The 27283-nt window shown below is 45.0% G+C and overlaps 1 protein-coding gene and 1 long non-coding RNA gene across 8 annotated transcripts in view; one reads left to right on the top strand and one right to left on the bottom strand.

Moving 5' to 3' along the window:
* KIAA1217 (KIAA1217 ortholog) overlaps positions 1-27283 on the top strand; it is a 300585-nt gene that overhangs the window by 196631 nt on the left and 76671 nt on the right. The gene's annotated exons all lie outside the window — the stretch shown is intronic.
* LOC142864341 (uncharacterized) lies at positions 17860-26018 on the bottom strand. Its single transcript, XR_012914869.1, has 3 exons — positions 25292-26018; positions 24289-24439; positions 17860-20137 (listed from the first exon to the last, which is right to left on the bottom strand). It is a non-coding gene; the product is annotated as an uncharacterized LOC142864341 (long non-coding RNA).

Raw genomic sequence — 27283 nt, 5'->3', positions numbered from 1 at the left:
CTGAATGCTCAAGTTTAACTAGAAAATAAATAAATAAACTAGTAGGTTTTATTGCCAAAGAAACCCAGGCACTACTCTGCCCTGGAATTGTATTGTTCCTGAATGAGGCTGTCTCTGCTTCCTGACAACGTGTATGAGTTTCCTATTGTTGCTGTAACAATTTAGGATGAATTTAGTGACTCGAGGCTCAAAACAATGCAAATTTACTATCTTACTTATGGTTCTAGAATCTGTAGACTGTCACAGGTCTCACTGATCTGAAATAAGGGGTCAAGGCTGGGCTGCCTTCTCTTCTGGAGGCTTCTAGAGAGAATCTTTCCTAACCCGCCCCTCCCCCAGCTTCTGGAGGTCACCCCATTTCTTGGTTTGTAGTTCCCTTCCTCTGTCTTCAAACCCAGCACAATAGCATCCTTCTGACCCTGCTTCTATGGTCACATCTCTAAGCCTCCCTTATCCACTTTTAAGGACCCTTGTGATTACATCGGGCCTACCCAGTACTCTAGAAAAATCTCCCTATTTTAAGGCTGGTGGATTAGCAATCTTTAATCTCCCTTTTCCACGGAACCGCTAAGGTACTCACAGGTTTAGGGGATTATGATGCAGACATCTTTAGGGGACCATAGCTCTGCATTCTACACAGGGTGTGTGAGTTTAGGACCAAGGAAGAGGCCAGGAGGTCCACCGGAATGTGCTAGAAGGATCTAGAATGATCTCTGTGTGACTCCAGACTGGAATAACTGTGTTGACATTGTGGGATCCCAGCCCACGCTTTGGAGGAAAAGGCATCTCACGTACTCAACTGCTGCATTTGTATGTCACAAGTGATGTGTGATTTGAAGTGACAGCTGTGTTACCACTTCAAAAACATACAGAGTCAGAGGCTTATTTATCTGGTTTCCCTCTAGATGTAAACCCAAGCCACGTGAAGACAGATCAGGTCATGCCAGTTATGAAGCAGGGCCCAATTGCGATGGCACCCTCTGCCTTTTATCGCTTGGTTATCCTGTTTCTCAGTAGAGTTTGTGAGAGTCTTCTTTTTTTTTTTTTTTTGAGACAGAGTCTCACTTTTTTGCCCAGGCTAGAGTGAGTGCCGTGGCGTCAGCCTAGCTCACAGCAACCTCAAACTCCTGGGCTCAAGCAATCCTCCTGCCTCAGCCTCCCGAGTAGCTGGACTACAGACATGCACCACCACGCCTGGCTAATTTTTTCTATACATATTAGTTGGCCAATTAATTTCTTTGTATTTATAGTAGAGACGGGGTCTTGCTCTTGCTCAGGCTGGTTTCGAACTCCTGACCTTGAGCCATCCACCCGCCCCGGCCTCCCAGAGTGCTAGGATTACAGGCGTGAGCCACCACGCCTGGCCAGCATTCATGAGAGTCTTTGTTCCCTGGGATGTCTTTATTTTGGGATACGTCCCTCCTTCAGGCTAGACTGGAGTTCCGTGTCTGTCACTCCGGGCCATTTCCATAGAGGTGCCCCAGTACCACCTCGGGGGTCCTGTCTGTGGCTGGGAAGGACACCTGCTTTAGCTCACAAGCAAGTGTGGCGCCTCCACGGAGACCAGGGTGAGGATGGAGAGAGTCGAATATTAACCCTGTGAACACAGCCGATTAGAATGCAGAGCTTGTGCTGTGGGTCTCAGCAAAGTCGTTCTGGTTTTACTCTAAGATGACACCCTCGTGGTCACTTTCAGAGTTCCCCAGGCCCCACCAGTTTGTCTGTGTGAGAAAAGCAACCCTGTCCCCAGAGGAGGGGACAACAAATGGTCATCATGTACCCAACAGAAAAGCTTTTATGTCTCAGTGTAGACAACTTAGAAATAGAAGGTGGTTTCAAAACCAGCTAGGTGTGATCCTGCCTGCAGTTTGCAACTTGGTGCCAATTCGAGGATTCCAGACACTAAAAGGCGTGGAATTCATTTGGCCTCACCTTTTGGCTCTGGAGGTTGGAATTCTTTCTCCTTTCCTGATGCATGTGGCTGCATTGCCGTTAAAGGACAGGACGTTTGGGTGATCTCTGCCGGGAGCCCAGCTGCAGAAGGGTCCGTGGTTCACGGCCAGGAACAGAAATAGAGACCGCAGCAAGGATTGATTGCTGTAGACTAAACCACGACTCCCGTGTGTTTGCACGTGACCGTGGCCAGGACGGAATTCAGCGTTGACTATTTGCCTGAGACGCTCACTGCAGCCCGACGTCAGACCTCACTCCTCAGCCTCCAGGGAACACCTGGGTCAGACCCCACCTGTGCACTTACTGCCAATAAACGTGCGTCACATGAAAAACATTGGCTGGGACAAGCAGAGTGGCAACAACAGCCACACCAGGACCCCGTGGGGGCCTCTGAGACACCCCTTAAACCAGGGGTCCTCAAACTTTTTATTTGATTGATTGATTGAGACAGAGTCTCACTTTGTTGCCCAGGCTAGAGTGAGTGCCATGGCATCAGCCTAGCTCACAGCAACCTCAAACTCCTGGGCTCAAGCAATCCTCCTGCCTCAGCCTCCCGAGTAGCTGGGACTACAGGCATGCGCCACCATGCCCGGCTAATTTTTTGTATATATATTTTTAGTTGGTCAATTAATTTCTTTCTATTTTTGATAGAGACGGTGTATCGCTCAGGCTGGTTTGGACCTCAAGCAATCCGCCCGCCTAGGCCTCCCAGAGTGCCAGGATTACAGGCGTGAGCCACTGCACCCAGCCACATATCTTATTTTGAAGTAAAAAAACAAATGAGCCAAAACACCCACATGTGGCCCGAGGGCAGTAATTTGAGGACGCCTGCCTTAAACAATGCATTTAAAATCTTGCCTTGGAAAGAAAAGAAAATGCAAGACTATATATCTAAAACTGGGGGTCGGTCGTCCCAGAGCGGTTTTATGGTGGGAAGGTTTTATGGTGGGAATGGCTTTAGACTGGGCCTCCGGGCGCACGTGGAATGGACGTGGGTGTGGAGGACGTGTGTGTGGTCTTTCACTTAGCACCTAGCTGAGCACTTGTTTTGAGGCTCATCGGACACATGAGACTTGTGGTTCTCGCCTGCATGTCACCCTGGTCTGATTTAATCATGTGGCTTTTGTTATGGGACAGGCCCTTTTGCAAAATTGATGTGTGTACTCACAGGGTTTCTGATGCCCAAACGCACAACTCAAAGATGAACCATTGCATTTTGTGGCTCTCAGAGGGTATACTTTTCTCATACCAACAGTTTGTTGAAGGAGTCGGACAGTTGTCCTGTTTTAAGGGTGACTTCCTTTTCAGCAAACCCGGTGGGTTTTTCATAGTTTGGGGGCTTCCCCACCTTCTTGTGTGCTTTTGAGATTACATCCCAAGAATCTCTGTTCTCATCATTGAATACTGTCCCTCTTCTCTCCTCCCCTTAATTTTACTTCTATGTCTTTAATTTTCACTTGTATGCAGACAATTGCCAGATTTGCATTTTGAACCCTCTCCGTGAGTTGGCCCTGCTTCTCCAATGACAGCCACCTCCCAGCCCCCTCCCGTGCAGCTCTGCGGTTGACGCTGTCACTTGTCTCCCCTGAAACCACGGGCTCACACCGCACCCCGTGTCTACGTCAAACACGCCTCAGCCTCCCTCATTCACTAACTCCTTTCTCTTGCCCTCTACGTGGTCTTCAGTGTGTTCCAGCTGGCTTTACCAGTTTGGAGTTTGGCTTTCTTTGTTTTGATCTTTTTTATCTGAACGCTGCACTTGAGATTTTTACCTTACTGCTAATTTAACTATTAATGTGGATGATGCTTGAAACTATATCTTTAGCCCTACCATATCTAGAATCCAAGACCCAAATGCCCCTCTTCTTTCTTTCTTTCTTTCTTTTTTTTTTTTTAAGAGACAGGGTCTTGCTATGTCTCCCAGGCTAGAGTGTAGTGACATCGTCATGGCTCACTGAAGCCTCCAACTCCTGGGCTCACGCAATCCGCCCCCAGCCTCCCATCTAACTGGGACTATAGGTGCGCTCCACCAGGCCCAGCTGATTTTTTATGTTTTGTAGATACAGGGTCTCACTATGCTGCCCAGGCTGGTCTTGAACTCCTGGGGTCAAGCGATCCTACCTGCCTCAGCCTCCCACAAATGTCCAACTTCTCAGTGGCTGTCTTCACATGGATATTTTAGTGTTTCCAGTGTATCCTTTAGAAGAATAAATTACTAATCTTTTCCCCCCAATTCTTTATCTTTCTTTTTTTTTTTTTTTTAGACAGAGTCTCACTTTGTTGCCCAGGCTAGAGTGAGTGCCGTGGCATCAGCCTAGCTCACAGCAACCTCAAACTCCTGGGCTCAAGCAATCCTCCTGCCTCAGCCTCCTAAGTAGCTGGGACTACAGGCATGTGCCACCATGCCTGGTTAATTTTTTTTGTATATATATTTTTAGTTGGCCAATTAATTTCTATTTTTAGTAGAGACGGGGGTCTCACTCTTGCTCAGGCTGGTTTCGAACTCCTGACCTTGAGCAATCCGCCCGCCTCGGCCTCCCAGAGTGCTAGGATTACAGGCGCGAGCCATCGTGCCCAGCCTATCTTTCTTGATTCTCTGTCTTTTGAAGGATGGAGGGGCTGTGATGGTGTGTTTGTGTGCATGCGTGTGCACCCGTGCATGTTTTGGGGGTTGTGCAAGGGAGTATTTCAAACATTGCATTATCAACGATTCTTCTCTTGCCTGACACTTGTTCTTCAGTGCATCCAACTAATCACCAGAGCTCGTCCCCTCCTGTCTGCCAGGGCTGTTTCAGATGACCCTTCTACTCTTAAAATAGCTAACTTATTTGAGCATTTTTTGTTTGTTTGTTTGTTTTTGAGACAGAGTCTCGCTTTGTTGCCCAGGCTCGAATGAATGCCGTGGAGTCATCCTAGCTCACAGCAACCTCAAACTCCTGGCCTCAAGCGATCCTCGTGCCTCAGCCTCCTGAGTAGCTGGGACTACAGGCATGCGCCACCATGCCCGGCTAATTTTTTCTCTATATATTATTTGGCCAATTAATTTCATTCTATTTTATAGTAGAGACAGGGTCTCACTGTTGCTCAGGCTGGTTTCGAACTCCTGACCTCGAGCAATCCACCCGCCTCGGCCTCCCAGAGTGCTAGGATTACAGGCGTGAGCCACCGCCCCCAGCCTTATTTGAGCATTTATTAAGCACGTTCATGGATAATTTTATTTCATCCCCAGATGAAATTTCTGAGACAGGTATGGGTATAAACCCCCATACCTACAGCTGATGAAACAACGGCTTATGTTAAGAAAATTTTCCAAAGCCCCAAAGCTGGAGAGTGGCAGAACTGAGATTCAAACCCAGGCAGTGTGGCCCCCCATCCCAGGCTCTTAGCCCCAGCTCTGCTGTTGCAGTGAACAGCATTCGCCATTTCTTTACTGGCCCCCTCACAGTTATCACCCCCCATTGCGTTCTCCTGTCCTCCTCTTCCAAGTGTCTGAAATGCCCAATCCCTCCCCACACGTCCGCCTCGCCAAATTCCGCCCATCTAACACACCACAGGACAGTCGTCCCATTCCTTCAACAAATTGCATAAAGAAATGTGGGAAGGGGCCCGGCCACATTCCTCAGGGGTCCCCTGTACTGTGACAACCAAACATGCCACATGCGCCGCGTCCGGATCCGAAGTGGGAGCAGGCGACTGTAAAAGACGGCTCTAAAACTATCTGGGAAATTCGACCATGTGTTCGGAGTCAGAGGATATTAAGGGATCACTGGTAATTCTGTCGGGCATAATAATAGGCTGGTGGTTATGTTTTTAAAAAACAAGACATACTAAAGTATTTACAGGTTAAAGGACATAATGAATGGGATTTGCTTTCAAATACTGCAGCAAACCAAAAACAAATAAAAAAAAAAGGTGGAAGTAGATGAAATAAAATGGTTAAAATGTTGAAAATGTCAAAGCTAGATGATAGGAGTTCCTTATGTTATTTTTTTTTCTACTTTTTTCTGTTCTGAAAATTGCATAATAAAACGTTAAAAAAATAAAAACTTGCTTTTAGAGCTCAAATAAAAGACTGCTGACTCCACGAAGCTTTCCCTAATGCTCCGTTAGATTTAATCCTTCCCTTTTGGGGTCGTGTCGTCCATGCTCCCTGTGTTACGATCATTTAGGTGCACGTTCATCTCATCTGCAAGATTGTATGTTCCTCAAAGGCACAAACCGTACCGTGCTTGACTTTGTGTCCCTCCAGAAGCCAGGGGTGGCATGCTAACGCGTGGTGAATGTAAACACGTGTTAAACGGGGTGACGCTTTCAGTACTTTAACGACGGTGCTATAAAGGCCATATTATTCATTTTCTGTCATTAACGAGGACCCACTGTACAAATTTCTCATCACCAGAAATAGTTGTGCTTCTCTTGGTTTATTTTTATCATATGGACAAATCTTTGAATCATGTAAGTGATCATTTTCCCTCTTTGTGTTGCTACTCTGAAGCTTAGAATTAAGTTTGTGGCCCACCCACTGCACAGATACAGGCATTTGTGGTGTGTATTTTGTGTGTTGGCTTCATTCCTGGCCTCTCTTTTTAATTTTCCTACTTTCATTGTCTTTTGTCACACATTTCACTTTGACTTTTCATCTTTTTTTTTCCTTCTTTTTTTCAAAATCGTAAAAATGTATGTGAATTCTATTAATTTCTTTGCAGAATCTGTCAGGATATAAATAGTGTTCTTTCTATACCATTGTTGTCTGACCATAAGATGACAGACGTTTGTGTGTCTGTGGAGTAATGTGTTAAGTACTTTACAAATTAATATTATTTATATTAGCAATTCCACAGCCCACACAGACTGACTCCATTTTTACAGATGGTAAAACTGAGGCCTAAGAGACCCTTCCCAAGCTCCACAGCTGATAATCATCAGACATCAGATTCGAACTCACTTATTTCTGTGTCTTTGTATTCAGTCCACAGCCTGCCTTCTTGATATTTCCATTTAAGTTTTGCAAGTTTTGAAATGATGCTCTTAACAAGAACATGCAAAATATCATTTATTAATATTTGTTTCATTCCTTAACTCTATTATGTATCTATTTCATGGCATCTTTTTATATTTCACTTTGCTCCATTCTATTCTCTTCTGACTGCACTAAAAAGATACCCATCCCCCTCAAAAAAAAAAAGAGAGACAAAAGAGAAAGAAGCATGTACCTATGTAGTACACATGTCTTCAGTAGCCACAGAACTCAAATCTCTTTTGTCCATAGGGCAGTGCTCTGGTTCAAAAGAAGGGTTTGGGATTTGGGGAGGACGAAGTGATCCCATAGAAATGGAAGAGAAAAGAATCCCATAGAAATGGAAGTTAGAGAAAAGTCTCCTAGCTAATTTTATTTGTTTGAGATCTCCCGTGGCCCAACCGTAGCACGCCCTTCACCTACACAGCGACAGTTGTATTAATAACTAACACTCGTGAATTACCCTGCGCCAGGCGCCATGCTATGCATTTTGCTTGTATTCACTCTCATTTGATTTTCACAATTCTGCACCGTGAGAGGGATTCTCACTAGTCTCCTGTTTCTAGAATGGAGGCCAGGGCCTAGAGAGGTGGGTGAACATGCTCCAAGCCACACAGCTCGGCAGGCCAGCTCTCAAACTGGCCCTTCTTAATCACACCTGGGGTCCCTACTGTCCTTTCTCACTACTGTCACTACTGTCATCATCTTCTCTGGGTCACCCATTTCCGAAGACCAAACTCAAAAGCTACTGTCTCCATCGAGCCTCTTTCAGGCCGCTCTTCTCCAAACCTCACCACCGTCCCTTCTTGGAACTTCCATAGAATTCCACCTCCCTGCCTTCCAACTCTTAAGATTTTTGGTAGCAAGGTTTCCATTTCATTCATTTTCGCATGCCCGGCAACTCTCCCGGACAATGTCCTTCGCAGAGTAGATTCTTGTTAACTATCTGGATGAGAAAAGATACCTACATCAGCACTTTCCTATCATGCCTTATCTTCTAAGATCCATGCATTGATTTGTAAATATAAACATTCGAGGTTTACAGCACATTTCCTAGTTTATCCTGGTATTGTTTGCTGCTCAAAACAAGAAATAAGAATGTCTACTTGTCCTAACAAAAGTCCCCATTCCATCAGTATAATCTGATAGCAGTTTATAAGGCTGAAGTTTAAGATGTGAATAACAATAAAGAAAAAATGTCTAGCTTTGTCAGATTAAAATAAGCAATTGTCAGAAATGCACACTTATCTGCCCTTTTATTTGGGGGGGGGTGGTTTTCAGGGTTAAATTCCCCTAGGGTAGAAAGTAAGTAAGTAAGTCTCTAGATAACAAATTGAAACAAGACAGATCTTGTTTTGCTGTGTTTATGTTAGGACTCGATAGGGGAGATCTTGCTTTTAGATTGAGTTGGTAGTTAGTATTTTAAATCACTCCAAACTTATTTAATATAAAATAGGGATGCTGATTTGAGAACAGTTAACCTAACTTCATTATTGTAAAGGTTCTGATTCACCCACCCAAGACGAGACCCTCCTCTCTCTCACCTGGGCTCTCCTGCAAGATTCTGAAGATATAATGATAAAAAGTCAATAATCAATAATAATACAGGGAGAAAAAAAAAAAAATAATAATAATAATACAGATATCTATAATTTTTTTTGCATCAGTTCAGGCTATGTGAAATCCTTGCTTTCATTCTGTTATTTGCCTGAAATAACACTATGGAACTCTCTTATGAGTGATATACCAAATGCTGCACCTTTTATTAATATATTATGCCTTTCTGGGAGGCAAAAAGATATTTCTATTGCAGTTGATAAGGAAGTTCTCTTATTGACATGATTGGCTCGGCAGACACATTTGAATGCAGTGGCTGTCCAGAAACATGGTAGGTATTTTTTTCTTCTCTCCCTGCTTCCAGTTATAAAGTCTTAGTTTTTAAAAAGCAAGAAAGGGTAATATATGCACATCTCGTACGCAGCTTCCAAGGGATACAAATCTCATCTTTCCTGCGTGGCTGCTTGCTTTTCCTTGTACTTTTTTTTTTTTTTTGTCATTGAGAGGTTATGACAACATGAGCCATATTGTATTTATAAACATCACGTGTTTCCTTGATATGGCTTGCAGATTCTGCCAGACCGAACACATGGAAGAAACATTGCTCGTTAGCTCAGCATTGGTTTTAGTTATGCTGATTTCCGGGACAGGAAAAATGCCTTCCTACTCAGATTTAACTTTCATAGAGTAGAAACAAAACCTCTGAATGTCCGTGAAATAGTTTTAACAAGGGTGGATACCACTCCTCTAAACCACATATTTTGACTAAAAGCTTCCTTCTGTAAAAAAAAAAAAAAAAAAAAACCCAAGCCTTGCAGTTAGTCACCGGGAAGTCAGGCAGAGCTGGAAGCAGGCGAAAGATGACTGGTTTCAAGGTCTCTGCAAGTCTAAAAAGTTTCTTCTAGAAAAGAAAGGTTCACGGAAAATGTAAGGTAAGAATTGTGCCTTTGTGATCAAATATAATCTACAGAATTTTTTTGGTTACGCCTCGGCACATTTACATGGAATTGTCTTCCGTGTCCAAGTTCAATGCAATAAGGAATTGCAATTTCAGGTTTTATTTTAACTTCTTGCACGCTGCTTAGAAGGAAGCCTCTTTGTTATTGGCATGAGTCAGTTTTTTAAAATCCACTTCAATGACAGTGGGCTGTCTCCAATCTATAAATCTTATGATCTAGTTTCTGTTTAACCTTACAATTTAGAAAAAGGATTTAAAGTGTCAACATAGTTTGCTCGTACAGGTCTCATTGATTTATGTGTCTTGTGACAGTGTTCAGTGTTTTCACAAAGCTGTTGACTTGCATTCGGTTTCTGAGCAAATGTAGAAAATTTGAAAGCGTGGTACAAACAAGGGAGAGAATTAGTATGTGTCCTTCAGCATTCTAGGGAAAAATGATCTGGTGTTCTGTTCTTGTGAAAATCACTTTAAATCTTAAAGTAAAAATAGCTTTGGTCTTGGTTTTGAAAAAAATTTTTTTTTAAAGAACTACCAATGTAAGCCTTATGAAATAACATTAAAAAATCCTACAGTTTTTAAGTAGCAGATATAAGCTTGTTATATTAGCTTTAATGGTTACCTGAATAAGTCTTTGAAATCTTATTTACTTGAGATAACTATTCTCACTCTTGCAGTAGTTTAACACAATATTTTGCACTGATTTATTTTAAAGGAATTTAATAAGAGTGATGTCTTTTTGAGTCAGACTGATTCCTTTAGAGTTACATGGAGCTACTTATCCATATTAGTGTGAATATCTTTATCCTAGTCAATGGATGAGTTAATATATGTGAGAAGTTGTTATCTAACGTGGCCTAATTAATATATACTGTTTCGTTTGGTCATTGTAATAACCCTACAGCATAGGTGCTGTTATACCCATTTTAAGACTGGAAAACTGAGGCCAAGAGAGATTAAGTAATGAGGTCACACACTAGTATGTAGCACAGCTGGCTTTAAATACAGGCTGTCTCCACATTCCAGGTTAGTAGCTGAGAACTTGGAGTCAAATACAGATAACTTATCTTGAAAAATAATAATAAAAATTAATGTTTATTTGGCTTCAAGATAAATTATCTTGCACTTTTCCGGTTTGTGTTTTTTTTTAAATTAAGATCTATACCATCCAAAACCTAGTATCAGACTGGTTGTTTATCCAGGGATCTGGTGAAAACTTATCAGAGTGAAATAAAAACAGTGACCATTAGATAGCGTGGCAATAGCAAACGAGCATTTTGGATAAACTATCCTTTCCTCTTGAGTGCAGACACCTTTCCTGCTTTTTTTCTTTGCTTCCTGTGCTATGTCGCTCATTTAAAAAAAAAAAATGTTTTCATGGGACAGGACAGGGAGCTTATTAGTGAGCTTGATTTGGGAGCAAGAAAATATCTTTGAATGGATACTGGCCAATGGTGCCTGTCCCTTTAGGCTATTGGCAGGGCTGGGAAACAGGAAGAAAGTTTAAAGAGGCTGAAGGTGAGGGGTTCTGGTGTGAGGGGGTCTGGGGTCAGGGCAGCTGGGGTCAGGGCAGCTGGCTGAGTCACCTCCAAGCCTGAACTTCACCTTGGACATTGAACTTCACCTTGGACTTTGCTCTTCCTACCTCCTCCCGGCAGCAGCAAAAATATCCTGGTGATTTGTTATGCAAAGTACCAGCATCCACAGGGCTTGCAGCTGCTCGTCACACACAGAGAGTTTGGGCTTGGGGGATTGAGGCAACTGGCTTCCAGCCATTGCAGCATGGAGCCCCGGGCTGGCCCCACAACCAACACACCTGAAAGGCGGTTGGAGCAGAGGCTCCTCCTCTTCCAGCAGGTGCCAGGCGTGGGTCCTGAAGGGTCCCCAGCCGCTGCTGGCTGGAGTGCATGTGGGAGGTTCCCGCCACACCCCTCTCCCCTTTGAAACCCAAGCCACCTCTCTTTTCTTTGCCCTTATAATATAGATGTTGGCAGAAACTGCCTTGGACTGGGGGTGTATATCCTTGCATTTTCAGATCTTGTCCCTTGCACCTACCAGTTCTCGTGCTGGGGTGTTGCTTTCCTGTGTTCTTCGTGGGTCCCCATCAGAACAGCCCAGACTGTTCTAGACTGTTCCGTGCAGCGTCAGCCTACGCTCCCTGGGTCCATGACCCCACCCCGTGAGGGCTTCCAGGTGACAGTTCTTCACTTTATGCTTTTTCTAAAGTTTCTCAAGAGAACATGTGTTACTTTTATATAAATTTGGGGGTGAGGGAAGCACATGTTAATCTTTGAAAGAGGAAAGATGTTTTTAAGATACATATCGCCTGCTGGTAACACATTTCCTCTCTGTCCTACTTTTCCCCAAGGGGTAGGTGATTCCTTTGCTTCTGTGTAATTTGCAGGAGTGATACTCTTGTCTGCTTTTGAGGAACAGACCCGACTATCTGGAGTCGTAGGGTTTTCGAGGTAGAAAGGTCTTAGGCGTCCTCTTTGATAACCCACCCACCTGGAAGTCGAGACCCCAAGCAACCCAGAGTGGGTTGGAGTGACTTGGTTGAGATCTCAAAAGAAGGAAGTGATAAAAATAGGGTGGTGCTCAAGCCACCTGCCCCCTGGACCTGCGGTCCCCAACCCCCAGGCTGCAGACTGGTACCAGTCCATGGCCTGTTAGGGACCAGGCTGCAGAGTTCTGCCCCACCCCCACCCCCGGTCCATGGAAATACTGTCTTCCATGAAACTGCTCCCTGGGGACCACTGGCCTAGACCAGACTCTTGTCAAGCCAATCCCTACTTTTGTTCTCCTCCCTCTGGGTTTGAAAGTTTTGTTTTCTTGATTGATTTAGGAAAACACTATCTATTTAGTTGACTTCTCTTAGCCTCCATTATGGCAGTTGGGTATAGCCAGCTTTTAGTTACCCCCTAGAAAGCAGGACAGCTCTCGCTCTCGTCTAGATTATCTTACCAAAAAAGAACCAGAGATCATGTCGTAGGGCCAGAGCTCATTAATCGGAAATGCATGAGCCTGGACCAAAAATAAATGGATTTTGAACTAACCAGATTTAGATTAACCATTATTTTTATGGAAGGAGAATAGGCCACCAGGTCAACTGAAAAATAGCAGCTGCTTTGAATTATGAGATACTTTGAGTAAAGCAATATTGACTCAGAATTGTTGTACAGTATTGTAGCATTGTTTTAAAAATCAGCGTCTTTGCCATGACAAATAGCTCCTCCAATCACTCTGTTTGAAACTTTAATATACTACTACTTAAACCACGTCCAACGTTGTTCTTCACGGCAGCCAGTGATTTTGGCTGGCAAGTTTTTAAATTTTAATAATTATGTCATGTTTTTCATGTGTGTTGGAAAGATAGGTAGCACGGAGAACCTGAGAGTGAATATTATTGCTTAGGTCACAACGAAGGAGAGAAAAAAATCAATTTAAAACTGACTTTAAGAATATTATTAAATTGGTTCCAATATAGCTAGTATAAGGACATAGCTGCAATGGTGGCTGTATCTTGTTAATGCAGCGAGTGTAGACACCAAGGCTTTAAGATGAAGTGCAAACGGGATTCATGAAGGGAAAGAGCAAAACTTGTTTATAGATTATACGGTTGGAAAAAAATGAACCACCTTAGGCTGGGGAAGGTGGCTCACGCCTGTAATCCGAACACTCTGGGAGGCCGAGGCAGGAGGATCGCTTAAGGTCAGGAGTTCGAAACCAGCCTGAGCAAGAGTGTGATCCCGTCTCTACTAAAAATAGAAAGAAATTAATTGACTAACTAAAAATATAAATACAAAAAAAATTAGCCAGGCATGGTGGCGCATGCCTGTAGTCCCAGCTACTCTGGAGGCTGAGGCAGGAGGATCGCTTGAGCCCAGGGGTTTGAGTTGCTGTGAGCTAGGCTGATGCCACGGCACTCTAGCCGGGGCAACAGAGTAAGACTCTGACTCAAAAAAAAAAAAAAAAAAAAAAGAGCCATTTTAATATCAGAATCAAATCTAATTCTCCTTTAAGATTTCTCAAGACCTTCAACATCTTATTAGCACAAAAGAAGAGCTGCTCACTAAATCATTTTTGCACATGTTTATTTATTCAAGTCCTCCCCAGATAAAAGGTGTGAATTTTGAGCTTGTCATTGAAGCTGGCGGATCCCCTCCCATGGCGCAGGCAGTCCCCACCCCTATTCCTGAAATACACAAAATATGTTCGGCTCGATCAACACGTGTATGTGACTTCTTTCCTCTCTTTTTTTCTTTTGCGGTGACATCAAAGGTCATGCTTTGCCTTGTAGTGATTTCACCCTTTGAACCTGTTCCTTTTCATCTGCCCTGGATAGAGTAGTCAGGAGAGCCGCCGCACAAAAACCCGAACAACAATACGACATCATAATGATGGCCGGGCTCGGTGGCTCACGCCTGTAATCCTAGCACTCTGGGAGGCCAAGATGGGAGGATTGCTCAAGGTCAGGAGTTCGGAACCAACTTGAGCTAGAGCGAGACCCCGTCTCTACTAAAAATAGAAATTAATTGGCCAACTAAAAATATATGGAAAAATTAGCCGGGCATGGTGGCGCGTGCCTATAGTCCCAGGTACTTAGGAGGCTGAGGCAGGAGGATCGCTTGAGCCCATGAGTTTGAGGTTGCTGTGAGCTAGGCTGACGCCATGGCACTCTCTAGCCCAGGCAACAGAGTGAGAATCTGTCTCAAAAAAGAAAAAAAAAAAAAAAGAATTCATAATGATGTCAGCGAAGGGTGACATCTAGTTTAGAAATAGCAGGGGCCTGATCTATTAGGGGACTTAAACTTCCGTGCATGTTTTTCAGGAAACGTGCCATCTCTGCAGCGTAGGATTTGTGGGCAGGGTCTGAGAGCTCCGTCTAGAATGTGCGCCTAGTGCCAGTCCTTGCATTCATGGGTGAGGAACAAGGGGCACCGGGGATAGAACATTCTGTAGACGGTTGACCCCGTGCAGCAGGCACTGATGGAACATGATGGACACATATCCACCAAGTGGATACCATTTTTGCTTGCTTTTAGAACCAAATCTAAAAATACATTTCCTAGCAGCTGTGTAACTGCAAAACAAAACAAAACAAAAAAATCTCCACTGCAGCGTAATTTACTCACCAGATATCTACAGGGTTCAGACCTTAATGCTTCAGAAATTTGCTGCAGATTTCACCGTATATATTTAGACCAAGGAGCCTATTAGCTTGTGATCCGCGAGAACCTCTGCATTCTCATGAAAATGAAAAATGTGGCACTTTTGGCAACCTAAGGCTATAATTATGTTAATCTGACCGTTTTAAGACTGAAATATGTTGTTTTAAAATGTTTCTGTATTTTTATTATTCGTAACAATGATCCGAGGAAATTTAGTGAAATGCTAATAAGTTTCTATTCAGTATCACTTTGAGACTAAAGCAGAAAAATGAGTCAGATGTGGAATTTTGATATTTTTAATTTTGGCACGGAATTTTTATCGGCAGATATGTACTCCTATATAGAGAGAGGATCTTAATATAAAAACTACCCAAATATAATGTTATATTTTAAATATAGCTACAGTGAGTATATGTGTGAAGCTGTCTTGGCATATATATGCAATAACAAAACATCTCTACATTTGCATTAAATCACCATTCTTGGCTGTGCCAAAAAAAAAATGCCAAAAATTAATTTTGAGTTATATTGCAAGATAAATGTTTTCCTATCAAGAACTATCCCTAAAGCCTCCAGATCCCTGTTTTTAATATAAATGTGGAACAAGACTAGAATAGATAATATGGTTGAAATTCTGAGAATATCCAAAAACTTATCTTGAGCTAACTGGTTCAGCCTCCTCCTCACCAACCAAAACTTTTCTTCTGGCAACAGGCAGGTAAGGACATGATTCCCCGAAAGATGTGCTCCCAGGTGACAAGATGAGAAGGGAGTGAGATTAATTCAAAGTGAGATTTAGATAATCACGTGTCTCATAATGATTATAAGGCTCTGAAATTTGAATCTACTTGTCATACCAGTATGAAATGAACGAGGAGTCTTTTACATAGCCCGATCTGGGTTCTGAATCAATTAATTTGGGAATGGGCATAAGGAAAAGTACCTTCTTGAATGTGAGTCTACGGTGTATAATTGGATGCTGTCTTTGGGATGTGACACAGCTCTGTGTCCTTATACTGGCTGCATTCAGAATCTCCATTCTTTTGTGAGTTCTTGTATTTCATAAAAGAATGTGTCATTCTCTTCATCCTCCTATGAATATATTATGGTGAATATTATCCATTTTACTCATTTTGCCCTGCCCCCCAACTCATGGAGCGGGCGCGTGTGTTGATAATAATGCATGTGGATCACACTTTGCTGTATGCAAATGTGGTCCCAGTGACCGAGCTCGTTGGATATTCACAGCACCGGAAGCGTGGAAGGTGTTCTTGAGCCAGCTTAGCAGCAGGATGGGGCCCGGAGAAGTTCAGTGTCAGGACCGTGGAAGGTGTTCTTGAGCCAGCTTAGCAGCAGGATCGGGGCCGGAGAAGTTCAATGTCAGGACCTCAGTCGCTGTCATGAGACCATTGCTGATAAGACATTCTCAGGAGGAGAAACCAAGCCTTTTGAGTCATAATCCAATGCTCACTTCACCACACCCTCCCGCCTCCCTCCAGTATGATAGTACAGAGCAGTGCTGATTGATGAGGATGATTAAAGCAATAAAAAAAAAAAATCTGGAAACTAATTTGTATACTCCAGTGCATCTGAGGAAAAGTCATCCAAATGGAGCCAGTGTCTTACCCTAATTTTAAGAAGGCCCCTTCTATTTATTGACCTTTATATTCCTGTCCTCTCTAGGAGAAATTTTGCCCCAAGATTACTTTTTTTTTCCTGTGAGACTCACTTTGTTGCCCAGGCTAGAGTGAGTGCCGTGGCGTCAGCCTAGCTCACAGCAACCTCAAACTCCTGGGCTCAAGCAATCCTCCTGCCTCAGCCTCCCGAGTAGCTGGGACTACAGGCATGCGCCACCATGCCCAGCTAATTTTTTTCTGTATATATTAGTTGGCCAATTAATTTCTTCCTATTTATAGGATAGATGGGGTCTCACTCTTGCTCAGGCTGGTTTCGAACTCCTGACCTCGAGCAATCTGCCCGCCTCGGCCTCCCAGAGTGCTAGGATTACAGGCGTGAGCCACCGCGCCCGGCCTCCAAGATTACTTTCTGGGAAGAGAATAAAAGTAAAAATGGGCAAGAGGTTGGGTGGGGCATCAGGGGGATAGAAGCTACTTTTGGTTCAACCTAGATCTTGTTTCTCTTTAAAGTGAGTTGAAAACTCTTGGTACTAATCATGAACTTTGCAAAGCGCTCCATGGATTACAGAGCATTTTCTTCACGTGCCTTACTTCTTGTGTGGCACACAAGTCCGTCCTTTCTGGGGACAGTGCATAGGGGAGCAACTAGACAGGGTCCACCCCCCTTGCCTGGCCTGGGCACTGTGTCTCATGGACCATGACTTCTTTGTGTGGAGTCGCTGGGCCAGTAACTGTCTGTCTGTTTCTGATGAGCTACTCAAAGTCCTGGACATTTGTTGTTGGGACACAGGGAGGCAGATCCTGTCCCTGAGGAGGAAGCTCCGATTGGTATCCGAACACGGTGGGGAAGACGGGACTGGCTGATGTTTGGCTAAACTCCTTCAGCTCTTGGTACAGCACATGGCATGGCAGGGTGTGGGCAGAGACGCCGCCAAGCCCAGCCTGCGGGCATGCTCGGCTCCCAAACTGGTTGTCTTCGAGGCTGCTATTTATCCAAATAAGGAGAAGCAGTGGTTTTGCTTACCATCTCAGATTTCCGGGCCACGCTCAGTGGCTGGCTGGCTGGCTTGGTATTTGAACTGAAAACACGAAGGTATTCCTTTGAAATGGAGCACTCTGGTGGGGCACGTGAATATCCTGCAGTCATTGTTTGCAAGATGTTTTCCCCCACCATTTGTAGATAACATGCTCTGCTCGGTTTTGCCCTTCTCTTGTGACTCTCACAACACTTAGCACAGATGACCCTGTTCATGTGTCTCTGGACCTGATTTTAGACAGAAATAATACCCATCTCCAGACTCCTTGACCCATTGCCCTCCTTTGAAGAGCATTCAAAGGTGGTCAGACCTCCATGCTGATTTCTTAATGCTGGAGTGCAAGATTGTTCTGGCACTTCATAGATCCCTGCCTTGTCACTGGACCTTGGGTAAGGCACTCAGAGTCTCTGGGCCCCAGTTTGTTCATCTGGGAAGTGGGGATCATAGTGTTTATCTGATGGGAATGATGTGGGAATGAAATGAGATCATTCTGGAAAGCAGTAGGAAGTTTCTCCAAAAATATTCCTTTCCTTCCCTATTTCCATCTTCTCCTGGCAGATTTAGTTGAAAATATTTACTGAGAGAAAAACTTTAGGTAATTATGATCACCATCCAAAGTGAATTAGGGTGCGTGAAGTAGGGTTTAACCAAGCCCACAGTAGAATGGAGATTGTGATATGAATGTTTGGTGACCCTGTGTTACCGGGTCTTTCTGCTCACCAAAACAGTGGCTCTCAAAGGGTAGTCGCTGGGCTGGGTGCTGTGGCTCAATAATCCTAGCACTCTGGAAGGCTGAGGTGGGAGGATCGCTCAAGGTTAGGAGTTTGAAATCAAATAGTCATCCCTGGAACAACAGGTCAGTATCACCAGGGACCCGTTAGAAATGCAAGTTCTCGGGCACCACCCAGACCTACTTCACCAGACAGAATGGAGGTAACACCCAGTGATCTGTACAAACAAACCCCCTAGCTGTGTGGTCCCAGACCCCAGGCTGGGGACCAGTACTGGTCGATGGCCTGTTAGGAACTGGGCTGCAGAGCAGGAGGTGAGCGGCAGGTGAGCAAGAAGACAAAGCTTCATCTGTATTCACAGCCGCTCCCCACTGCTTGCGTCATGGCCTGAGCTCCGCCTCCCGTCAGATCAGTGGCAACATTAGATTCTCATAGCAGCATGAACCCTACTGTACACTGCACATGCGCGGGATCCAGGTTGCACGCTTCTTATGAGAATCGGATGCCTGATGATCTGCGGTGGAGCTGAGGCGGTGATACTAGCGCTGGGGAGCGGCTGCAAATACAGATGATCATTAGCAGAGAGGCTTGACTGCACAGTAAATGTGATGTGCTTGAATCATCCCCAAACCATCCCCCACTCTGGTTAGTGGAAAAACTGTCTTCCGTGAAACTAGTCCCCAGTGCCAAAAAGTCTGGGGACCGCTGCTCTGGGTGATCCTGACACACACTAAAGCTCCTAGAGTAACTTTCTGGTTGGGTCAGTACTCTATCCAGTCTCTCGGGGCACCTGGCCCTCCCTACCTCTTGCCTCTGCCCATGCCTTGCTTCCTGCCTGGAATACCTACGAAAGAAACCTCTTTCTTACCTATTGAAATTCTGCTCGTGATGCATGGACCCACTTCAGTCTCACCCCTTCAGAGAAGTGTTCTTCAGCTACTGCAGCCAGAAGAATCTCATTCTTCTATGAACTTCCAGAGGACTTGTCTGTCTTACTCATTTGACACTTGGCAGAGTTATTCTTGCTTTGTCATGTTGTTAGCATTCACGTACGTGCTTTATTTTTGCCATTGCATTGTAACTTCCTCAAAATTGGGGCGTATGTCTTAACCCTGGGCTTTGAATATATGGTAGCTACCCAGTCCCGGACCCACAGAATCTTGTTGGAATGGGCTTTGGAGAAAGTCTAGATCAGACTTATTTACAGATGAAGAAACTGAGACCAGGTGTTTACACCTGGACCAGAGTGAAAGTTCTGTGATTCCTTATTTGGTGTTTTTCGCTCCACTGACTGCCGAGGGACACACCTGGGGGCGTTCGGGGCCACTAGCTGGCCCCCAAACTAGCAGGTGCTCTTGTGTTCTCTGCCACAGACTCCAAAAACCCAAGGAAAACACATGGGTTTTCAAAGGCAAATATATCATTTCATTTATGAACCTGGAACCTCTTAGATTCTTTCATAATTAATGAAAACTGGGAAAGTGCAACTTTTTCCACTCATGAGCCTGTGAAATTGTATAACAAGTGGCCTCAGTTTTCAGTCTTGCACATGGGAATCCTCCCAGCTCGTGTACTCAGTAGGCCCAGGACACCCAGGGGACAGGGTTTGGTTTTGAAAGTCGCTGTTGACAGTAGAGCAAGTGGCTCTTCTGAACCGGGGAAGACTGGGCACAAGGGCTGTTTTGATGCGGATCTCTGCCATTGTTTTTTTGTGTTTATTTTGAGGAGAAATTGAACTTGGCGGATGTGTGAATGATTGCCCGTCAGCGTTGTCCTCCGGGGCTCTTCCCTCGCACTGTCCTTTCTTCTCGTGACATACGGGCAGATATTGTTCAGCCGAGGATCAGAATAATGGCCCACCTAAAACCCCTCCATCAGAAATCATCCATAACCCTCCCTTTGAAATTGGCTCTGCTGACATAGCTCACCTGGCGTTGTGTGTTTGTCCTTTTACTCAGTGATAGAAGGAGCACATGTCCCACTGGGATCCATGTGGCAACAGCACAAGGCAGGCACTGGGTGACTCCAGCAGAGGCGCTGAGGCTGTAACCCAGGTCCGTGGAGGTGGTTCCAGAAAAGCTGTGAGCAAAGAAAGAGAAATGAAAGGATGCCCCAGGCAGGCGTGAAGGGGTTAAACCTACCAGGGGACACTTGAGGGCAAGAAACTGGGGCTGTTTGAGCCCAGGAGAAAGGGGCTGTTGAAGGAACAGGCGTCCTGAGATTTGAGTAGCTCCATTGTGAGATGACAGGGACGGACCAAGAATTAAGGACCAATTGGTTTCCAAGTTGGCACCTGCCATCCATCGCCGTGTTCACTGCCATGTTCTCTCCTTCAGGCTGCAGTTGCATGGCATAAAATTCTATATAGATCACCATCGTGTTGTTTAAGTTCAGATATATCACACCATCAAACTAAAACGTATGTACTTATTAATTCTCGCATTGTTATAATCATCCTAGAGCTATATAACGCTGTATCTAGCTTTTTTCGCTCACGACATAATCAACTTGGTCAGTTTCCCCAGTTAGAAGGAAGACACAATGCTGTCAGTGGCACATGCCTGTCTGAGAGGTGTGGTCTCAGGAATGTCACCCAGTGGGGGCATAATGGCAATGAATTTTAATCAGATAAGGCCCAGATATTTTATTCCATAAGTCATCTAGTGTTTGTGACTGATAATGAAACATGTGTGTGTCTGTGTGTACATACTCATATATATGTATACATATATGTAACTAATGATGTGATATCTATATAGTGATAAATAGTGATATATAAATATATGAGGCCAGGTGCGGTGGCTCACGCCTGTAATCCTAGAACTCTGGGAGGCCGAGGTGGATGGATCACTCGAGGTCAGGAGTTCGAAACCAGCCTGAGCAAGAGTGAGACCCTGTCTCTACTATAAATAGAAAGAAATTAATTGGCCAACTAATATATATAGAAAAAAGTAGCCGGGCATGGTAGCCCATGCCTGTAGGCCCAGCTACCTTGGGAGGCTGAGGCAGGAGGATTGCCTGAGCCCAGGAGATTGAGGTTGCTGTGAGCTAGGCTGATGCCACGGCACTCACTCTAGCCTGGGCAACAAAGTGTGAGACTCTGTCTCAAATAAATAAATAAACAAACAAACAAACAAATAAATAAATGTAAGTATAATATATAAGCATAGTGTATACTGTTATGTCTGTTAAACACAACATATATAATTAATCATATAATTAATATTACTACTTTTGATGCAAGTAGAGCAATCTAATAGTAAGTCGAGAGAGTACCTAGATAATTGGGTCCCAAGCCCACAGAGACGTCGCAGTGATTCTTTTCCATTGCTGTGAAAATCTGGGCCTGGGAGTGAAGCCAATGAGCCACTTTGCAGACAGAGTTCTCCATGTTGGACCCCAAAGGCCAAAAGCCAAGCCATAACCTCTCGGCGATCCGGGTTGGGATGGCATTAGGAGCACGAGTTCTCGAAGAAGAGCTCCTGGTGTCCTAGGGGACCTGGCATTTCATACCCACATAGTAGGGGAAGCGGCGACACTGCAGCCGCCAGGAACGGGGGTTCTTGCTGCTGCAGGACTTCCTAGCCATGTGAAGTTGGGCGAAGTTCTTAACTCTCTGCACTTCTGGTTCCTACCCATTCAAATGGGGGTAGGAACACCTGTTCTGTACCCTTCCCTGAGTTCTGGGGCCCATGATACAAGGTCACAGTTGAGAGCACTTCGTAAACTGCAAACTGCTGGGTGATTATCCGGGTGGCTGGGGTTGGGGGGTGGCCAGGTGCACTGGCTCACACCTGTAATCCCAACACTCTGGGAGGCTGAAGCAGCAGGATTGCTTGAGGCCAGGAGTTTGAGACCAGCCTGGGCAACATAGCAAGACCCATCTACAAAAGTTAAAACAAGCAAATGAGAATCAGCCGAGCATAGTGTTGCATGCCTGCAGTCCTAGTTCCTTGAGAGGCTGAGGTGGGAGGATTGCATCAGCCCAGGAATTCAAGGTTGCAGGGAGCTGTGATTATGCCACTGCACTGCAGTCTGAGCAACAGAGGGAAGATCCTGTCTTAAAACATACTAATAAAAAGGCTTTCTTAGAATAAGAAGTATTATGAGCAAATAAAACAACATATCACACATTGCAGCACGTAGCTTGCCAAGTTAAATAGGAGTTTCAAGAACTGTCAGAGAAATAAAGTCTAACGCACTGAAAAGTTAATAGTTGACACAGACAACTAACTAGCAACAAATCTAGAAAACACCAAAAGGGAGTCATGCATGAAAGAAGTGTCCATCCAGAAAATGGGTGGATGTGCAGAGAGAGAGAGAGAAGTCATGAGAAGGAATTATTTGTACCATCTGTTGCAAGCAGTGGAAAGCAGATATCATTTTACAAACTGTAACTATTTTAGGTACAAAAGGAGCTTGTCCTTGGCCTGGGTAGCATGGGAGTGGCCTCACTGAAGATTAAGTATCAGTGAGAGAAGGACATTTTTCTTTTATCCATCCATCCAGCTCTGCACAGTTATCGATCGTGGCTTAGACGTTAAATGATTTATTTAGCATGACTTCTTTATTCCGCTGCAGACTGAGATCTGTCATCACTGTTGCGCACGGGACCTGCCAACCTGGCCTGGCGCTGGAGGACTCAGTGGAGTTCCTCGTGTCAAAATATTTATGGAAATTATGCTCCTCTTTATTTATTTATTTATTTATTTATTTATTTATTTATTTATTTATTTATTTATTTATTTAAGACAGAGTCTCACTTTGTTGCCCAGGCTAGAGTGAGTGCCGTGGCGTCAGCCTGGCTCACAGCAACCTCAATCTCCGGGGCTCAGTGATCCTACTGCCTCAGCCTCCCGAGTAGCTGGGACTACAGGCATGCGCCACCATGCCCGGCTAATTTTTTGTATATATATTTTTAGTTGGTCAATTAATTTATTTCTATTTTTGGTAGAGACAGGGTCTCACTCAGGCTGGTTTCGAACTCCTGACCTTGAGCAATCCGCCCACCTCGGCCTCCCAGAGTGCTAGGATTACAGGCGTGAGCCACCACGCCCGGCTATTCTCCTATTAAATATAGCCATAAGTTAACCGCCGACTGGCCCTTCGCTTCCCCGAGAATTAAATGATGTGGGCAGTCGTCTGTCTCATGTCTAGGAGACATTCCATTTATGTTCAAGCCAAACATTAATAGGTTAACTAAGACCTTAAGACCTTACAGATGACAATCTTTTCAGTTTTAACAGTGCAAACAAGAGGGATTTGAAATTTTCCTAGATCATAACCACTAAATGATAACACCTTCATGTGTATAGGCACAGTTTAGAGTTTTCTTAGCATATGTGGTTTTATTTTTTTTCTTTTTTGAGATAGATTCTCATTCTGTTGCCTGGGCTAGAGTGCCATGGCATCAGCCTAGCTCACAGCAACCTCAAACTCCTGGACTCAAGCAATCCTCCTGCCTCAGCCTCCCAAGTAGCTGGGACTACAGACATACGCCACAATGCCCAGCTGTTTTTTCTATATATTTTTAGTTGGTCAATTAATTTCTTTCTATTTTTAGTAGACACAAGGTCTTCCTCTTACTCAGGCTGGTTTCGAACTCCTGACCTTGAGCGATCCTCCCTCCTCGGCCTCCCAGAGTGCTAGGATTACAGGCGTGAGCCACCGCGCCCGGCCAGCATATGTGTTTTTTTTTTTTTCTTTTCCATGAGTTCTAATGTTCAAATGTGTTTTTTTTTAAAGCCAATAAATTAATAAGAAAGGGAAAATAGGAAAATAGGTAAATTTCACAATACTATTGGCCTTACCGGAGCATGAAAATTATTTCCCGTGGAGGCAATTCTGAATAGTTAGTGGCATTTCCGTTCTTAACACTGAGTCAAAAGGAATAAATTGCTTCCACTTTGCTTATAGTCCTAGTAAGCAAAAGGAAGAGGGAAAATGAAGAGTGCGACACTTTCTACACTCTGGGAAGAGGGATTTAACGAGGGCCGTATGCAGCCTGGTACAGTGATCAGTCCACAGTGTCGGGTGCTCCTGGTCGGGCATGCTCTCGCTGAACCAAGCCCTGTGGCTAGTTCACCTGAAAGAGCCCTTCTCTGCAGAGCGTCACCCATTGAGGTGACACCAATGGGTCCTGCAGGGCACCAGAATATTGGTTAGGAAATTGGCTTGCCTGGTTCATTAGCTGGTACTCTCGGGGCCTTAGGATGCCGGACTGCACCCACCTCTCCAGTGAGCTCCGTGCTTGCTAGAGATCATTTAACTCATCCTGATTCACCGCCGGATGGGTTTGGCTTGCAAACTCCTGGCAGTGAGTGACTGCTCCGCTAATGACAAAGCCAGGCATGCACGCTGCAGACGGTGCCCTGGGGCTTTCTGAAAGGAAAAGGAAATTGCTGCGAACACAGCCGGAAGGAAGGGATGGGGGAGGTAAACCAGACCTCCTCTGGCCTTGAACCCACAGACTCACATTACACCAAGGTCAACAGAAGCCACCTCTCTCCAAGGTGGCAGACTGGGAATGACATGTTGAGCAGGGCGGGGGCAGCCTGGCCCGGGACACTTCCCAAGCAGCCCTAGTGTCATAAGTCGGTAAATGACAACAAAAGAGCCGTGCGTGTTAGCACGTGTCACAGCTCTGGGGGAGGTGGTAGGGGTGGGGTCGTGGCTCAGTCAGACAAGAGAAACCGATCCCACGTCCCCCTTCCTGGAAAGCACGTGTTTGACGGAAGACACGAAACCTGCCAAATGTCTACCAGATGCAACAGGGGCTGGCGGTGTGTGTCCCCCTGCTCCGGGGAGAAATAACAAACCCTTGCTGATTTGATTAAAAATCAAAACAAGCGCTTTCGAATCCCTTCTACTCTTTTCCAACCTCTTAGGTGGCATCTGTTACAACCACCTCATCCAAACACTGTTTCTCACGAGACATCTTAGGAGGGTGGCGGCGTCACGTGCTCCGTTTTCCCCTCTCTTAAATAACTTACGAAGCGATTTGATAGCAGTAAACAGTTTTTTTAGAAAGCCTGCAACGGGGACTGATTTGAACTTAACGGACGTCATAGGATTCTTTTGGTCAGCAAGAAGAGCCTCTAAAAGCCTTGAAATGTTTTAAAAACGCACAGGCTGCCCGGCGTGTGGCGTGCGGCGTGTCGCCTGGTTCCCACTTGGATGGCTTTGGGCTCCGCTCAGTCCCCAAGGGCTCAGAAAACACGAAACAGAGCCTACCTGCGTGCAAAGGAGATGCTTCCTTCCGCCTTCGCCTTTTGTTAGCAACGCATGAACACCTGTCCTCGGCTGAGAGCCGCTCAAGGCACTTGGTGTCACGGACACGCACCTACCTCCTCGTGCCTGTCCCCCTGCAAGAGGACAGCTGTGCTGACGGCAGCTGGGCTCTCGGGAGTCCCTGGAGACCACCTGGCCTTCCCCATCCTGCTTAGGGAGGGGCAGGGGGCTCTGGTTTCCTTTCTCAGATCTCCTCTTTGCACAGCGTGGCTCGCCCACTCTCTCTTTTCTTCCCATCTCGGATGTATTTTCCAGCTTGATTGATGACCCTGCCCAGCGCCGCGTAGGACTGATAATAGCTGCCACCCAAAGTCCAGCTTGGTAAATAAAACCAGGCTGGTTAATTAATACCCAGCCTCCTTGTCGCCCTCCCGGGTTATAAACCAGTGGAAGAGGCTCCGGTTCCTCCAGGTGCCAATCCCCGGACTTCACAAGTCCAGCAGCAGAATGAGTGTTGGCTGCTGGTCTGCTCAGCTCAACAGAAAAGTGATCCGAGGGTTGTTGGTCCCCAGGGTTGGGTTTTCTGATGGTTTCATTTCTCGGTGGCTGGTTGTTTGCTTATTTTAATGATCCCGTTTGCCTTGGGAAAAAATCCCTTTTGTGACATTTCCTTTACGGTTAACCCGTTCACCTAGGCCCCTGGGAGTTGGTGAGTGTTCTCTCTGCAAGCCGTCGTTGCAGGACTGAGTCACCGTGCAGTGGCCTGTGGTTGGTTGTGGGTTGGCTGAGGTTATTCAGTGACTAATTTCCAAGGGGAGGAGAAATGGCCTTATCTCAGGGAGGGCTACTTTTGATCCATGCCCGTGGCGGCTTCGCTCGGAGAAGTGGGCAAAACAGAATGGGCTTGTGAGCACTCAAGCTGGGAACCTTCTCAGGACCGCCGTGTCCTTTGGGATGCTTTTTGTCCCTGAAGAGAAAGCTGTTTAAAATACCCAAATGCAGAAGCGACGGTTTAGATGAAGCCAGCAAACAAAAGAATTGTGTAGCTGGGAGCTGAGCCAATGTGCTTGTGCACGGCGCTGGCCGTACAGGTGATTTTCCTTAAGAAAAAGTAAGTGGCTTTAATTCTTTGAGGGTGAAAGCGTCTTAAGAACCCCGTGCGATTTTCTTCGGTTGCTTCATTGTGTGGTCTGTTTGAGTGGTATGTTTACAAATTCTAGACTTGGGAAGGGTGGGGTTTGAAATACAATAAACTGAGGATAATATTCCCTTTCCGCAAAGAATATATGTATTTTAAGTGCCCCACAGAGAGACGTGATTACATGAGACAGTTTCCCAAAATGATTTTAAATAAACATTTTTCATGCTAGATTTTTTTTTTTTCCCCCAGAAGTAGTCTTAAGATGTTCCTTGTTATCTTACTGAAACTTCCGAATGAGGGATATTTGATTTGACTTACGGTGCTTTGGGGAAATGGAATATAGCTCTATGTAAGGATTCCTAACTCAAACTTCAGATAATTAATTTGGAACCACCCCAGATATTTTCTGGTCTTTCAGGAGAATGAGGCAAACAGCATCTTGGGCTGCCGTGCGTGGGCAGGGACCCCAGCCTCTCAGCTGGGACCATGGTAATGAGCCTCTAGAAGAAACTATCTTTCTTCCAAGAGCTGGAAGGACGCAAACAACCAAGACACAATAGTGGTTTGGGCAGGAATGGAAAGAGGGAGAGACAGCACCCAACAAAGCAGATAAATGGGGGAGAACATTCTCGTCCATAACATTGCCAACATCTCTAGTGCAGATAAAGTAACATTTCCTGTGTCTGGGCTTAGGTGCAGACAAATACGTATCTATGTTATATTTGGATAAGGTGTTAGAAGAACCTTTATGTTTGTGTGTAGGTTGTCTCTATCTTGCTCTAAAATGAAATTCTTTAAAGATCACGTAAAGACATGAGTGTTGAAATCTTCTGGGGGAAAAGTATCAATATATA

This window comes from Microcebus murinus, chromosome 25 (genome assembly GCF_040939455.1).
Source record: "Microcebus murinus isolate Inina chromosome 25, M.murinus_Inina_mat1.0, whole genome shotgun sequence".
In the NCBI taxonomy this organism is placed as follows: domain Eukaryota; kingdom Metazoa; phylum Chordata; class Mammalia; order Primates; family Cheirogaleidae; genus Microcebus; species Microcebus murinus.
This window is presented reverse-complemented; position numbering and strand designations above follow the sequence as displayed.